This window comes from Rutidosis leptorrhynchoides, chromosome 10, assembly GCF_046630445.1.
Source record: "Rutidosis leptorrhynchoides isolate AG116_Rl617_1_P2 chromosome 10, CSIRO_AGI_Rlap_v1, whole genome shotgun sequence".
In the NCBI taxonomy this organism is placed as follows: Eukaryota; Viridiplantae; Streptophyta; class Magnoliopsida; order Asterales; family Asteraceae; genus Rutidosis; species Rutidosis leptorrhynchoides.
The window spans coordinates 332,850,460-332,868,872 of NC_092342.1; positions in this window are offsets into that span (position 1 = coordinate 332,850,460).

An 18,413-nucleotide genomic window follows, 5' to 3' on the forward strand; every position below is an offset into this window, starting at 1 on the left:
TGATTCGTGGACTGATTCACAAGTTCCCGAAGAGGAACCGGAAGAAGAGTCGGAACCGGAAGAAGAATCGGAACCGGAAGAAGAATCGGAACCGGAAGAAGAAATAGAACCGGTGGGGGAAATAATAAAACGGTTAAGTAAAAGAGAATCCTCAACCAACCGACCAAAGTTAATTATGGTCAATGGTGTTTCCGCCAAGGAAGCAAAATATTGGGAGGATTACCAATTCTCCGATGAATCGGATTCCGACGAGAATTCCGATGATGTTATAGAAATTACCCCAACTGAATTTAAAAAGGCAAAAGAAAATAATAAGGGAAAGGGCATAAAAATAGAGAAATCTAATTCCAACCCCGATGAACTTTATATGTATCGTCGACCCCCGAAGTCCTTAAGTTGTAACAATGACCCGGGAACCTCTAAACCACCAGGTTTTTCTAAACCAATGTGGACAACGACGGCTCGTATTAGGGGAACATCATATATCCCTAGAAACTTGGCAAAAGGAACCAAAACCGAAGAAGAAGAAACGAGCGAGTCAGAATAAGATAGTTGTATTCGTGTGGTGTAATATATGTAATATAGTGTGCTTATGCTTTATGATATATGTAAAAATTGCTTGTATTAATAAGTATTTTTTATGAATCTAACTCTTGTCTATTTTACAGTTTAAAAACACAAAATGGATAGACAACCCAATATTTTAAGAGACCTATCCGGAGACATAATTGATGAAATCTTGTCTAGAGTCGGTCAGAATTCCTCGGCACAACTATTTAAGGCGAGATCAGTTTGTAAGACATTCGAAGAACGTTCCAAGAATGTCTTGGTTTATAAGAGACTTTCGTTTGAAAGATGGGGGATATCACATTGGGAAACCCATAAGTTACGATGTGTTTACTTTGACGCATATATTGCAGGGAACCCAAATGCTATTTTACGCAACGGGTTAAGAAATTATTTTGACTCAATATATTCGAATATTGGACTTCGTGATTTAGAAAAAGCGGCTAACATGCAACATAAAGAAGCATGTTATGCTTACGGATTAGTAATGTTCGCTTCTCACCAAAGTGAGAACAAGAACATCGGGCTACAACTATTAAACAAAACGTTTCCACAAGTGACGGAGTCGGTAATTGGGGTAAGAAATGAGGTTTTTAGATTGTTACAGGACTGTTGGACATTACGTAACCCTCGTCCCTTTGACGACGTTACAACACGCTGTCTTATCAACGGCCATAACGGTTATGTTCCACAAGACCAAGGATGGGAAGTAGTCCTAGTAAAACCAGAATGCATGACTTGTTTCTGGACGTATGAATTACGTGTCTTTATTGCCTTTGCTGAACGACTTGTGTACTAGCTAGAATTATCTTCACAACTATCTTGTATCAAAGTTATTGTGTGCTATATTTCATGCTTTATGTAAAATAAGCGGTATTGTAAGTTTGTAAAATATTGTATAAAAGTTTGAACGCGAAATATTATTACAATCAGTTTTTCATATAGAATTGTAGTAGTTGAATTGTATATTAGCTACTAAGTATGAACTTAACGGGTAGGTACTACCCGAATTTAAACTTATAAAACGCTAATATGAAGAAAAAGCTTTTATAAATGAGTTCATATTATGCTACGAAATACTATTAACTACTCTTAATATTCTGTATGATTAACTTGTTCCATTTGACTATTTTGAAGGAAATGGCACCGACTACTCGACACACCGTGAATATGAATGAAGAGGAATTCCGTACTTTTCTAGCTTCAAACATAGCCGCAGTACAGGCTGTGCTACATACCAACAATAACCTTGGATCTAGCAGTACAGGAAATCGTGTAGGATGCACCTACAAAGAATTCACTGCCTGCAAACCTTTGGAATTTGATGGAACCGAAGGACCGATCGGATTGAAACGGTGGACCGAGAAGGTCGAATCGGTGTTTGCCATAAGTAAGTGTACTGAAGAGGACAAAGTGAAGTACGCTACGCATACCTTCAAAGGTTCTGCGTTAACATGGTGGAATACCTATCTAGAGCAAGTGGGACAAGACGATGCGTACGCACTACCGTGGTCAGCATTCAAGCACTTGATGAACGAGAAGTACCGTCCCAGAACCGAGGTCAATAAGCTCAAGACAGAACTTAGAGGGTTACGAACCCAAGGATTTGATATTACCACGTAGGAAAGACGATTCACAGAATTGTGCCTATTGTGTCCGGGAGCGTTCGAAGATGAGGAAGAGAAGATCGACGCGTTTGTGAAAGGATTACCGGAAAGAATCCAAGAAGATATAAGTTCACACGAGCCCGCCTCCATACAACAGGCATGTAGAATGGCTCACAAACTAGTGAACCAGATTGAAGAAAGAATTAAAGAACAGACTACTGAAGAGGCCAATGTGAAGCAAGTTAAAAGAAAGTGGGAGGAAAACGGTGATAAGAATCACCAATACAACAACAACAATAATCGCAACAATTATTCCAACAATCGCAACATCAATCGTAACTACAACAAACGGCCCAACAACAACAACAACAACAACAACTACAACAATCATCCCAACAACAATAATAACCGCAACAACAACAACAATCAGAAGCAGCTATGCCAAAGGTGTGAAAAGTATCACTCGGGGTTCTGCACCAAATTTTGCAACAAGTGTAAAAGAAATGGTCATAGAGAGGCGAAGTGTGAGGTCTACGGACCAGGGGTTAATAGAACGAAAGGAACAAATGGTGTCGGAACGAGTAATGGCGGAGCAAGTAGTGTCGGAGCAAGTTATGCCAATGTAGTTTGTTATAAATGTGGAAAACCGGGCCACATTATTAGAAATTGCCCGAACCAGGAGAACACGAATGGACAAGGCCGCTGAAGAGTTTTCAATATTAATGCGGCAGAGGCACAGGAAGACCCAGAGCTTGTTACGGGTACGTTTCTTATTGACAATAAATCTGCTTACGTTTTATTTGATTCGGGTGCGGATAGAAGCTATATGAGTAGAGATTTTTGTGCTAAATTAAGTTATCCATTGACGCCTTTGGATAGTAAATTTTTACTCGAATTAGCAAATGGTAAATTAATTTCAGCAGATAATATATGTCGGAATCGAGAAATTAAACTGGTTAGCGAAACATTTAAGATTGACTTGATACCAGTAGAGTTAGGGAGTTTTGATGTGATAATCGGTATGGACTGGTTGAAAGAAGTGAAAGCAGAGATTGTTTGTTACAAAAATGCAATTCGCATTATACGAGAAAAAGGATAACCCTTAATGGTGTACGGAGAAAAGGGCAACACGAAGCTACATCTTATTAGTAATTTGAAGGCACAAAAACTAATAAGAAAAGGTTGCTATGCTGTTCTAGCACACGTCGAGAAAGTACAAACTGAAGAAAAGAGCATCAATGATGTTCCCATTGCAAAAGAATTTCCCGATGTATTTCCGAAAGAATTACCGGGATTACCCCCACATCGATCCGTTGAATTTCAAATAGATCTTGTACCAGGAGCTGCACCAATAGCTCGTGCTCCTTACAGACTCGCACCCAGCGAGATGAAAGAACTGCAAAGCCAATTTCAAGAACTTTTAGAGCGTGGTTTCATTCGACCAAGCACATCACCGTGGGGAGCTCCTGTTTTGTTTGTCAAGAAGAAAGATGGTACATTCAGGTTGTGTATCGACTACCGAGAGTTGAACAAACTTACCATCAAGAACCGCTACCCACTACCGAGAATCGACGACTTATTTGATCAACTACAAGGCTCGTCTATTTATTCAAAGATTGACTTACGTTCCGGGTATCATCAAATGCCGGTGAAAGAAGATGATATTCCAAAGACTGCTTTCAGAACACGTTACGGTCATTACGAGTTTATGGTCATGCCGTTTGGTTTAAATAATGCACCAGCTGTGTTCATGGACCTTATGAACCGAGTGTGTGGACCATACCTTGACAAGTTTGTCATTGTTTTCATTGATGACATACTTATTTACTCAAAGAATGACCAAGAACACGGTGAACATTTGAGAAAGGTGTTAGAAGTATTGAGGAAGGAAGAATTGTACGCTAAGTTTTCAAAGTGTGCATTTTGGTTGGAAGAAGTTCAATTCCTCGGTCACATAGTGAACAAAGAAGGTATTAAGGTGGATCCAGCAAAGATAGAAACTGTTGAAAAGTGGGAAACCCCGAAAACTCCCAAACACATACGCCAGTTTTTAGGACTAGCTGGTTACTACAGAAGGTTCATCCAAGACTTTTCCAGAATAGCAAAACCCTTGACTGCATTAACGCATAAAGGGAAGAAATTTGAATGGAAGGATGAACAAGAGAAAGCGTTTCAGTTATTGAAGAAAAAGCTAACTACGGCACCTATATTGTCATTGCCTGAAGGGAATGATGATTTTGTGATTTATTGTGACGCATCAAAGCAAGGTCTCGGTTGTGTATTAATGCAACGAACGAAGGTGATTGCTTATGCGTCTAGACAATTGAAGATTCACGAGCAAAATTATACGACGCATGATTTGGAATTAGGCGCGGTTGTTTTTGCATTAAAGACTTGGAGGCACTACTTATATGGGGTCAAAAGTATTATATATACCGACCACAAAAGTCTTCAACACATATTTAATCAGAAACAACTGAATATGAGGCAGCATAGGTGGATTGAATTGTTGAATGATTACGACTTTGAGATTCGTTACCACCCGGGGAAGGCAAATGTGGTAGCCGATGCCTTGAGCAGGAAGGACAGAGAACCCATTCGAGTAAAATCTATGAATATAATGATTCATAATAACCTTACTACTCAAATAAAGGAGGCGCAACTAGGAGTTTTAAAAGAGGGAAATTTAAAGGATGAAATACCCAAAGGATCGAAGAAGCATCTTAATATTCGGGAAGACGGAACCCGGTATAGGGCTAAAAGGATTTGGGTACCAAAATTTGGAGATATGAGAGAAATGGTACTTAGAGAAGCTCATAAAACCAGATACTCAATACATCCTGGAACGGGGAAGATGTACAAGGATCTCAAGAAACATTTTTGGTGGCCGGGTATGAAAGCCGATGTTGCTAAATACGTAGGAGAATGTTTGACGTGTTCTAAGGTCAAAGCTGAGCATTAGAAACCATCAGGTCTACTTCAACAACCCGAAATCCCGGAATGGAAATGGGAAAACATTACCATGGATTTCATCACTAAATTGCCAAGGACTGCAAGTGGTTTTGATACTATTTGGGTAATAGTTGATCGTCTCACCAAAGCAGCACACTTCCTGCGAATAAGAGAAGATGACAAGATGGAGAAGTTAGCACGACTGTATTTGAAGGAAGTCGTCTCCAGACATGGAATACCAATCTCTATTATCTCTGATAGGGATGGCAGATTTATTTCAAGATTCTGGCAGACATTACAGCAAGCATTAGGAACTCGTCTAGACATGAGTACTGCCTATCATCCACAAACTGATGGGCAGAGAGAAAGGACGATACAAACGCTTGAAGACATGCTACGAGCATGTGTTATTGATTTCGGAAACAGTTGGGATCGACATCTACCGTTAGCATTGAGATGGCGCCGTTTGAAGCACTTTATGATAGAAAGTGCAGGTCTCCGATTTGTTGGAGTGAAGTGGGGGATAGACAGATTACGGGTCCGGAGATTATACAAGAAACTACCGAGAAGATCATCCAAATTCAACAACGGTTGAAAACCGCCCAAAGTCGACAAAAGAGCTACGCTGACATTAAAAGAAAAGATATAGAATTTGAAATTGGAGAGATGGTCATGCTTAAAGTTGCACCTTGGAAAGGCGTTGTTCGATTTAGTAAACGAGGGAAATTAAATCCAAGGTATATTGGACCATTCAAGATTATTGATCGTGTCGGACCAGTAGCTTACCGACTTGAGTTACCTCAACAACTCGCGGCTGTACATAACACTTTCCATGTCTCAAATTTGAAGAAATGTTTTGCTAAAGAAGATCTCACTATTCCGTTAGATGAAATCCAAATCAACGAATAACTTCAATTCATCGAAGAACCCGTCGAAATAATGGATCGTGAGGTTAAAAGACTTAAGCAAAACAAGATACCAATTGTTAAGGTTCGATGGAATGCTCGTAGAGGACCCGAGTTCACCTGGGAGCCTGAAGATCAGATGAAGAAGAAATACCCGCATCTATTTCCAGAAGATTCGTCAACACCTTCAACAGCTTAAAATTTCGGGACGAAATTTATTTAACGGGTAGGTACTGTAGTGACCCGAACTTTCCAATTTTATATATATTAATTGAGATTGATATTTACATGATTAAATGTTTCCAACATGTCAAGCAATCAAACTTGTTAAGACTTGATTAATTGAAATATGTTTCATATAGACAATTGACCACCCAAGTTGACCGGTGATTCACGAACGTTAAAACTTGTAAAAACTATACGATGACATATATATGGTTATATATATAGTTAAAATGTTTTTATTATAAGTATGTATCTCATTAAGTATTTTAACAATGAGTTATTGTGATGACCCGAAAATTTTTGACTTATTTAAACCAATTCTCTATACGATTTATTATTTTAACACGTTAAACAAAGTCTGTTAGATTGAGTCTCAAAATTTTAGAACTGTTACATATATACAATTACCTTTGACTACTCTCGGCGATTCATGAACAATTATATGTATGTATATATATGTACAAGTAAAAACGACTTTTCTACAGTAAAAATTACTTGCTACAGTAAAACACTATTTGCTACAGTGAAACCGTATTTTGCTACAGTGCTACAGTGAAAACGAGTTTGCTACAGTGATTTGCTACAGTAAACACTATTTGCTACAGTAAAACACTATTTGCTACAGTAAACACTATTTGCTACAGTAAACACTATTTGATGTCGACGAACTAGCAAACAAAAACAGAAAAGGCGGCCATGCGATCGCATGGCAAAAACACTGAAAACTCATGCGATCGCATGAGCTACAGTAAATGGAAAAGTATTATAAATACACCAGTTTGCTCGACGATTTTTTTTCAACTCTTTCTTATTCTTCTTCAATTTAAATTTAAATTTATAATTATAATTATAATTTTAATTTTAAGTTTAATAATAATAAAGTATATTCGAGTGTGTTTTAATTCGGGTTTCAAACCGCTTTAAGCTAAGGAAATATTGGGTATTGTCCGGGGTATTGTTCTTGAATCCAAGGCCAACCATACAGTCATCTACCATCATTACGTCTACGCAATTTGCCTACAATATTGAGTCTCAATATTGAACTGTGAGTTTATAGTCTCCCTTTTTAAATACTTTAAATATTTTTGGGCTGAGAATATATGCAATTTATTTTAAACGCGATAAGACACAAGTACATACTAAATTCTACACTGAGTTAAACCGAAAATCCCTTAGCTTTGGTAACTAGTAGCTGCCAGTACATAGGATATGGACTGGTGGGCGCGAATAATTGTATATGGATCCATAGGGCTTGACATCCCCGTCCGAGCTAGAGCGCTAGCCTTTTAACGGACGTATGTTATTTGAGTTTAAGACACGTTGGTTTGCGTGTATTAAAACGAATGGGGTAATTATCACTATAGCGTTAAGTTTAGTTACCAGGGTGCTCTGTTACGTAGAATCTATTGATAAACTTTTGATGAAATCTTGTGGTCTATCTTTATATATGTTTATGACTCGAGCAATTAAACCTATAACTCACCAACATTCGTGTTGACTTTTTAGCATGTTTTATTCTCAGGTCCTTAGAATGCTTCTGCTGTGATGTGCTTGTTGCCTGCATGGAGTCTCTCATGCTTTGTACAAAGTTTATTGCATTCAAAATAAAACTGCGTTGTGTAATAAATAACTGAACTGTGATGTCAACCTGTAAATTAAAGACTTATGTATTTCGGGGTTTTGCTTATACCTAAGCACTCGCCCACATGTTTATAACTTTCTATGTTTAGAAAGTCACTTATTTTAATGAATGCAATATTTTATCAAAACGTATCATATAGAGGTCAAAACCTCACTGTGGAATCAATGATTAACGTGCCGCGTCAATAGCGATTTTGACGGGTCGTTACAGTTGGTATCCGAGCTTGAGGTCATAGGGAACCAGAAATTACATTAGTGTATTTAACTGGTAATTGTTAGGATGCATTAGTGAGTCTGGACTATGACCATATTTGTTTTTACTGATTTTTGCTTATCATTTGGTCAAAAACATTATATGTAATATATTTATATGCTAACGTAATTGTTGTTTCAATTATGTGATAGATGACTTCTTCTAATCCTATCATTTTGTACGACTCGGAATCGGACACTGAATCTATTCTATCCACAACTGAAAAGGGCGTTCCAATACCTATTAAAGAAGAAATTGTGTTAGCCGGGGAATCTCAACTCCCGGTAAACCCAGAGGAGGTTCCAGCTCCACCCAGCTTTAGTTTTCCGGAGCCACAGTATCGTTGGCATGGACCCATGATCCCTGGAGTAAACGAGGATCATCCATTTCTAAACAAATATGGACATTGGTCCAGATATACCGCCGACGGGCGGGTTGTGCCGATTACGCCTGGCAGATTTCGGTTCATGACCACCGGTACATATTCTTGCAGTTCGTCATCATATTCTCCTACACATGACTCAGACAGTTCGTCATCAGACGAGATCAGTAAGGAGGAGGATTTCGCTAATGAAATAAAAGAGATCACTAAGGAGAAATTCCAACTTGCTATAGATAATAAAAACAACCACAATAATAAAATGTCCTTAATTATTAAAAAAGAACAGGACCATTCGATCCGTAACCACCCTTATTGTATTAAACCCACTGAGGCAACGGGTACCTCAAAACCCCAACTAAAAATAAAATACACTGCTAGAATGTCTGTCGGACCATGTGCACACAAACAATTGGCAGAGAGAACCAAATGGGAAGAAGTTTCTGATAGTTCTGAATGAACGACCTCGCAACCATAAATCTTCCATGCGCTATTTTATTGCTTATGTGTGCTACTCTATCTTGTTATGTAAAATAAGCATATGTAAAATATCAGTATTGTATGGTATTGTATTATTTTGGTTTATTAATAATAAATGCATGGAATGATTATTTGTATTATTACTACTTCTTATTATTATTATTACATAATAATGTAGTAACTCGCTATAATTTTCATAGTGGAATATTATTAGGATTTTAGTAGTTAATTCCTTGTACTAGCTATTATGTATGAACTTAACGGGTAGGTAATACCCTAGAAATAATTATAAAATGCTAATAAGAAGAAAAGGCTTTTATAATAATTGGTTCATATTATTAATATGCTACGATTAACTATTGACAACTCATTTTACCTATAATATTCTATATGATTAAATTATATCTGTTGTGTTTATTGAAGAAACATGTCTCAAATGTCGGATGCTGAGTTTGAGCAACTAGTCGAGAAACGTGTGAATGAAAGAATTGCTGCAACCGAAGCAGCAAAAGCAGCAGCCGAAGCAGCAGCCGTAAACCCAAATTCACGAAACGGATGCTCATACAAAACTTTTCAAGGATGCAAACCACAGACGTTTAGTGGAACCGAGGGACCAGTCGGTCTAACCCGATGGTTTGAAAAGATGGAGTCCGTTTTCAAAATCAGTAATTGTGCGAACGGAGACAAGTCAAAGTATGCTTCGTGTACGTTGTAAGACGGTGCACTTACTTGGTGGAACAATTATGCTAAAGCAGAAGGAATAGATACGGAATATGATATCTCTTGGGAAGAACTGAAAAAGATGCTAATCGAGGAGTACTGTCCTCGAAACGAGATCAGAAAAATGGAATCTGAGTTACGTAATCTGAAGGTTATCGGCGCGAATCTCAATAACTATGAAAAGCGTTTCATGGAACTAGCCTTGTTGTGTCCCGAATTGGTGCCAAATGAGAAACGAAAGATAGAAATGTATATTGACGGTTTATCGATCAATATCAAAGGAAATGTTACATCGTCCAAACCGAATACGATGCAGGAAGCCATGACAATGGCACACCAACTCATGGACCAGATCACAGAGAGTTCGATTAAGGCACCAATTACTGAAGTCAAGACAACTGAAGGAAAGAGGAAATGGGAAGACTATAAGGGCAAAAGTACTCACCTGAAGAAACAAGAAACTTTTAAAGGTAAACAAGATGGGGCAACTGCAAGTCCTAACTATAAGGGACCTCATCCGTTCTGCAAAAGGTGTTACACACATCATGCAGGCTATTGCCAAGTGGTCTGTGATAAGTGCAACAAGAAAGGACACGTGGCGAAAGATTGTTATGCCACCGTTTCTGAAGTAAAGACAAAATTGACCGATGTCAAGAAATGTTATGGATGCGGGAAGTCTGGTCACTTTATAAATCAATGCCCTGATAAGGAGAAGAACAAAGAACCCGCACGAGGGAGGGCATTTAATGTTAGTGCCAGTAAAGCACGTGAGGATCCTAATCTTGTCACGGGTACGTTTACCGTTAATAATCAACTAGCTTCTATTATGTTTGATACGGGTGCTGATAGAAGTTATATGTGTAAAGACTTTAGTTTTAAACTAAAATGTGCATCATTACCTCTAGACGATAAATATACTATTGAATTAGCTAATGGTAAACTGATAAAAGCCGATAAAATTTGCCATGGTTGCGAAATGAATCTCGCTGGTGAAACCTTCAAAATCGATTTGATACCCGTAGAATTAGGAAGTTTTGACGTAATCGTTGGCATGGACTGGATGTCCAAAACAAGAGCGGAAGTTGTTTGCGCTGAGAAAGCAATCCGCATCCCTCGTAAGGATGAAACGTCATTAATGATTTATGGGGAGAAGAGCAACTCAAAGTTGAACTTTATCAGCTGTATGAGGGCCCAGAAACTTATAAGAAAAGGTTGTTATGCTATTCTGGCACACATAAAGAAGATCGATACTGAAGAAAGAAGCATTAATGACATGCCGATTGTAAGAGAATATCCCGGAGTATTTCCAGAAGAATTACCGGGGCTACCTCCACATAGATGTGTAGAATTCCAGATTGATCTCATACCAGGAGCTGCACCTGTAGCCCGATCTCCATATAGACTTGCACCTTCAGAAATGCAAGAATTACAAGACCAGTTGCAAGAATTATCGGACCGTGGATTTATTCGTCCTAGTTTTTCACCTTGGGGTGCTCCTATTCTGTTCGTCAAGAAGAAGGATGGATCTATGAGAATGTGCATAGATTACAGAGAATTAAACAAATTAACGATCAAGAATCGGTACCCATTACCGAGGATTGATGATTTGTTTGATCAATTGCAAGGATCAAGTGTTTATTCTAAGATTGATCTACGCTCCGGATATCATCAACTGAGAGTGAAGGAAGAAGATGTTCCTAAAACCGCGTTCAGAACCCGTTACGATCACTATGAGTTTCTAGTCATGCCTTTTGGATTAACTAATGCTCCAGCAGTATTCATGGATCTAATGAATCGCATCTGTAGACCGTATTTAGACAAATTTGTCATTGTTTTTATCGACGACATATTGATTTACTCAAAGAACAAGGAAGAACATGAGCAACACTTAAGACTGGTACTGGAGATACTCAAGAAAGAAGAATTGTACGCAAAATTTTCGAAGTGTGATTTCTGGTTACAAGAAGTACAATTTTTGGGCCATGTTGTCAGTAAACATGGAATTAAAGTTGACCCCGCCAAGATCGAATCCATTAGTAAATGGGAAACCCCGAAGACTCCAACACAAATTCGCCAATTCTTAGGTCTTGCTGGTTACTACCGAAGATTCATTCAAGATTTCTCTAGAATCGCCAAACCCTTAACTGCATTGACTCAAAAGGGAAAGAAGTATGATTGGTCCACAGAACAGGAATCCTCATTCCAGTTATTAAAGAAGAAGTTAACGTCTGCACCCATTTTGTCATTACCGGAAGGAAATGATGATTTCGTGATCTATTGTGATGCTTCACGCCAAGGTTTAGGATGTGTATTAATGCAACGCACAAAAGTCATCGCATATGCCTCACGACAACTAAAAATTCATGAAAAGAACTATACGACGCATGATTTAGAACTTGGAGCAGTAGTTTTTGCACTCAAAATATGGAGACACTATCTATATGGCACCAAGTGTACAGTGTACACTGACCATAAGAGTCTTCAGCATATTTTTGATCAAAAACAACTCAATATGAGGCAACGTCGCTGGGTAGAGTTGTTAAACGATTACGATTGTGAAATCCGTTACCACCCCGGAAAGGCTAATGTTGTAGCTGATGCCTTAAGTCGAAAAGAAAGAGTAAAACCTCTTAGGGTTCGAGCTTTGAATATTACAATTCGTACTGATCTCACAAAGCAAATTCAAGCAGCACAGTTAGAAGCTTTAAAAGAAGAAAACGAAAAAGGCGAAATGAGCAAAGGGTTAGAAAAACAACTTGAAGTAAAAGCCGATGGAACCCTGTATTTTGCTGGTAGGATATGGGTACCAAAACATGGTAACCTAAGACAACTAGTACTGGATGAAGCACACAAAACGAGGTACTCAATTCACCCAGGAAACGGGAAAATGTACCACGATCTCAAGAAGTTTTATTGGTGGCCTAATATGAAGACAGAAATTGCTACTTATGTAAGCAAATGTTTGACGTGTGCAAAGGTCAAAGCTGAGCACCAAAAGCCGTCAGGATTACTGCAACAACCGGAAATTCCGCAGTGGAAATGGGAAAGAATAACCATGGATTTCATTACGAAATTGCCAAGGACTGCAAGTAGTCATGATACTATTTGGGTGATAGTTGATCGTCTAACTAAATCAGCTCACTTTCTACCAATAAAGGAGACAGACAGTATGGAGAAATTAGCACGCCTATATTTGAAGGAAGTAGTTTCCAGGCATGGTGTACCCATCTCTATCATATCTGATCGCGACACCCGATTCACATCACGTTTTTGGCAATCATTACAAAAAGCATTGGGAACTCGATTAGATATGAGCACCGCTTATCACCCACAGACAGATGGTCAAAGTGAAAGAACAATACAAACATTGGAAGACATGTTACGGGCATGCGTGATTGACTTTGGAACCAGTTGGGATCGACACTTACCGTTGGCAGAATTTTCATACAATAACAGCTATCATACGAGCATCAACGCAGCGCCATTTGAAGCACTTTACGGTAGAAAGTGCAGATCTCCTATCTGTTGGAGTGAAGTAGGAGAAAGACAACTTACTGGACCAGAAATTATTCATGAAACCACCGAAAAGATCATTCAAATACAACAGCGATTGAAAACGGCCATGAGTCGCCAAAAGAGTTATGCTGATGTAAGAAGAAAACCACTAGAATTTCAAGTGGGCGACAAAGTCATGTTGAAAGTGTCACCCTGGAAAGGCGTTGTACGATTCGGTAAACGAGGAAAGCTAAGTCCTAGGTACGTAGGACCCTTTGAAATCACCGAAAGAATTGGAGCAGTTGCTTATCGATTAAAGCTACCGCAAGAACTTAGTAGTGTTCACGACACATTTCACGTGTCAAATTTGAAGAAATGTTTAGCTGAAGAGGATGTCGTAATTCCTCTTGACGAATTACGAATTAATGATAAACTCCATTTTGTCGAAGAACCTGTCGAAATCATGGACCGTGAGGTCAAACAATTAAAACAAAGCAAAATACCGATAGTTAGAGTTCATTGGAACGCAAGACAAGGACCCGAGTTTACTTGGGAACGTGAAGATCAAATGAAGCAAAAGTATCCACATTTGTTCACTGATATCGCTCATGAAACAGGTACTACTCAAAATTTCGGGACGAAATTTTCTTTAACGGGGAGGTACTGTGATGACCCGAAATTTTTTGACTTATTTAAACCAATTCTCTATACGATTTATTATTTTAACACGTTAAACAAAGTCTGTTAGATTGAGTCTCAAAATTTTAGAACTGTTACATATATACAATTACCTTTGACTACTCTCGGCGATTCATGAACAATTATATGTATGTATATATATGTACAAGTAAAAACGACTTTTCTACAGTAAAAATTACTTGCTACAGTAAAACACTATTTGCTACAGTGAAACCGTATTTTGCTACAGTGCTACAGTGAAAACGAGTTTGCTACAGTGATTTGCTACAGTAAACACTATTTGCTACAGTGAAATACTATTTGCTACAGTAAACACTATTTGATGTCGACGAACTAGCAAACAAAAACAGAAAAGGCGGCCATGCGATCGCATGGCAAAAACACTGAAAACTCATGCGATCGCATGAGCTACAGTAAATGGAAAAGTATTATAAATACACCAGTTTGCTCGACGATTTTTTTTCAACTCTTTCTTATTCTTCTTCAATTTAAATTTAAATTTATAATTATAATTATAATTTTAATTTTAAGTTTAATAATAATAAAGTATATTCGAGTGTGTTTTAATTCGGGTTTCAAACCGCTTTAAGCTAAGGAAATATTGGGTATTGTCCGGGGTATTGTTCTTGAATCCAAGGCCAACCATACAGTCATCTACCATCATTATGTCTACGCAATTTGCCTACAATATTGAGTCTCAATATTGAACTGTGAGTTTATAGTCTCCCTTTTTAAATACTTTAAATATTTTTGGGCTGAGAATATATGCAATTTATTTTAAACGCGATAAGACACAAGTACATACTAAATTCTACACTGAGTTAAACCGAAAATCCCTTAGCTTTGGTAACTAGTAGCTGCCAGTACATAGGATATGGACTGGTGGGCGCGAATAATTGTATATGGATCCATAGGGCTTGACATCCCCGTCCGAGCTAGAGCGCTAGCCTTTTAACGGACGTATGTTATTTGAGTTTAAGACACGTTGGTTTGCGTGTATTAAAACGAATGGGGTAATTATCACTATAGCGTTAAGTTTAGTTACCAGGGTGCTCTGTTACGTAGAATCTATTGATAAACTTTTGATGAAATCTTGTGGTCTATCTTTATATATGTTTATGACTCGAGCAATTAAACCTATAACTCACCAACATTCGTGTTGACTTTTTAGCATGTTTTATTCTCAGGTCCTTAGAATGCTTCTGCTGTGATGTGCTTGTTGCCTGCATGGAGTCTCTCATGCTTTGTACAAAGTTTATTGCATTCAAAATAAAACTGCGTTGTGTAATAAATAACTGGACTGTGATGTCAACCTGTAAATTAAAGACTTATGTATTTCGGGGTTTTGCTTATACCTAAGCACTCGCCCACATGTTTATAACTTTCTATGTTTAGAAAGTCACTTATTTTAATGAATGCAATATTTTATCAAAACGTATCATATAGAGGTCAAAACCTCACTGTAGAATCAATGATTAACGTGCCGCGTCAATAGCGATTTTGACGGGTCGTTACAGTTATATACATAAAAATGAGACTATTAATTTAAGAAACTCGAAAACGATATATATAACGATTATCGTTATAACAACGTCTTACTAGGTACATATGAATCATATTAAGATATTGATACACTTGGTTAATTATGTTAAATGATAAGTAAATATATTATTAAGTGTATTAACAATGAAATACATATGTAAAAATAAGACTACTAACTTAATGATTTCGAAACGAGACATATATGTAACGATTATCGTTGTAACGATATTTAACTGTATATACATCATACTAAGATATATTATATATCATAATATCATGATAATATAACAATTTAACATCTCATTTGTTATAATAAACAATGGGTTAACAACATTCAACAAGATCGTTAACCTAAAGGTTTCAAAACAACATTTACATGTAACGACTAACGATGACTTAACGACTCAGTTAAAATGTATATACATGTGGTGTTTTAATATGTATTCATACACTTTTGAAAGACTTCAAGACACTTATCAAACTACTTCTACTTAACAAAAATGCTTACAATTACATCCTCGTTCAGTTTCATCAACAATTCTACTCGTATGCACCCGTATTCGTACTCGTACAATACACAGCTTTTAGATGTATGTACTATTGGTATATACACTTCAATGATCAGCTCTTAGCAGCCCATGTGAGTCACCTAACACATGTGGGAACCATCATTTGGCAACTAGCATGAAATATCTCATAAAATTACAAAAATATGAGTAATCATTCATGACTTATTTACATGAAAACAAAATTACATATCCTTTATATCTAATCCATACACCAACGAACAAAAACACCTAAAAACACTTTCATTCTTCAATTTTCTTCATCTAATTGATCTCTCTCAAGTTCTATCTTCAAGTTCTAAGTGTTCTTCATATATTCTACAAGTTCTAGTTACATAAAAGCAAGAATACTTTCAAGTTTGCTAGCTCACTTCCAATCTTGTAAGGTGATCATCCAACCTCAAGAAATCTTTGTTTCTTATAGTAGGTTATCATTCTAATACAAGGTAATAATCATATTCAAACTTTGGTTCAATTTCTATAACTATAACAATCTTATTTCAAGTGATGATCTTACTTGAACTTGTTTTCGTGTCATGATTCTGCTTCAAGAACTTCGAGCCATCCAAGGATCCGTTGAAGCTAGATCCATTTTTCTCTTTTCTAGTAGGTTTATCCAAGGAACTTAAGGTAGTAATGATGTTCATAACATCATTTGATTCATACATATAAAGCTATCTTATTCGAAGTTTTAAACTTGTAATCACTAGAACATAGTTTAGTTAATTCTAAACTTGTTCGCAAACAAAAGTTAATCCTTATAACTTGACTTTTAAAATCAACTAAACACATGTTCTATATCTATATGATATGCTAACTTAATGATTTAAAACCTGGAAACACGAAAAACACCGTAAAACCGGATTTACGCCGTCGTAGTAACACCGCGGGCTGTTTTGGGTTAGTTAATTAAAAACTATGATAAACTTTGATTTAAAAGTTGTTATTCTGAGAAAATGATTTTTATTATGAACATGAAACTATATCCAAAAATTATGGTTAAACTCAAAGTGGAAGTATGTTTTCTAAAATGGTCATCTAGACGTCATTCTTTCGACTGAAATGACTACCTTTACAAAAATGACTTGTAACTTATTTTTCCGACTATAAACTTATACTTTTTCTGTTTAGATTCATAAAATAGAGTTCAATATGAAACCATAGCAATTTGATTCACTCAAAACGGATTTAAAATGAAGAAGTTATGGGTAAAACAAGATTGGATAATTTTTCTCATTTTAGCTACGTGAAAATTGGTAACAAATCTATTCCAACCATAACTTAATCAACTTGTATTGTATATTATGTAATCTTGAGATACCATAGACACGTATACAATGTTTCGACCTATCATGTCAACACATCTATATATATTTCGGAACAACCATAGACACTCTATATGTGAATGTTGGAGTTAGCTATACAGGGTTGAGGTTGATTCCAAAATATATATAGTTTGAGTTGTGATCAATACTGAGATACGTATACACTGGGTCGTGGATTGATTCAAGATAATATTTATCGATTTATTTCTGTACATCTAACTGTGGACAACTAGTTGTAGGTTACTAACGAGGACAACTGACTTAATAAACTTAAAACATCAAAATATATTAAAAGTGTTGTAAATATATTTTGAACATACTTTGATATATATGTATATATTGTTATAGGTTCGTGAATCAACCAGTGGCCAAGTCTTACTTCCCGACGAAGTAAAAATCTGTGAAAGTGAGTTATAGTCCCACTTTTAAAATCTAATATTTTTGGGATGAGAATACATGCAGGTTTTATAAATGATTTACAAAATAGACACAAGTACGTGAAACTACATTCTATGGTTGAATTATCGAAATCGAATATGCCTCTTTTTATTAAGTCTGGTAATCTAAGAATTAGGGAACAGACACCCTAATTGACGCGAATCCTAAAGATAGATCTATTGGGCCTAACAAACCCCATCCAAAGTACCGGATGCTTTAGTACTTCGAAATTTATATCATATCCAAAGGGTGTCCCGGAATGATGGGGATATTCTTAAATATGCATCTTGTTAATGTCGGTTACCAGGTGTTCACCATATGAATGATTTTTATCTCTATGTATGGGATGTGTATTGAAATATGAAATCTTGTGGTCTATTATTATGATTTGATATATATAGGTTAAACCTATAACTCACCAACATTTTTGTTGACGTTTTAAGCATGTTTATTCTCAGGTGATTATTAAGAGCTTCCGCTGTCGCATACTTAAATAAGGACGAGATTTGGAGTCCATGCTTGTATGATATTGTGTAAAAACTGCATTCAAGAAACTTATTTTGTTGTAACATATTTGTATTGTAAACCATTATGTAATGGTCGTGTGTAAACAGGATAT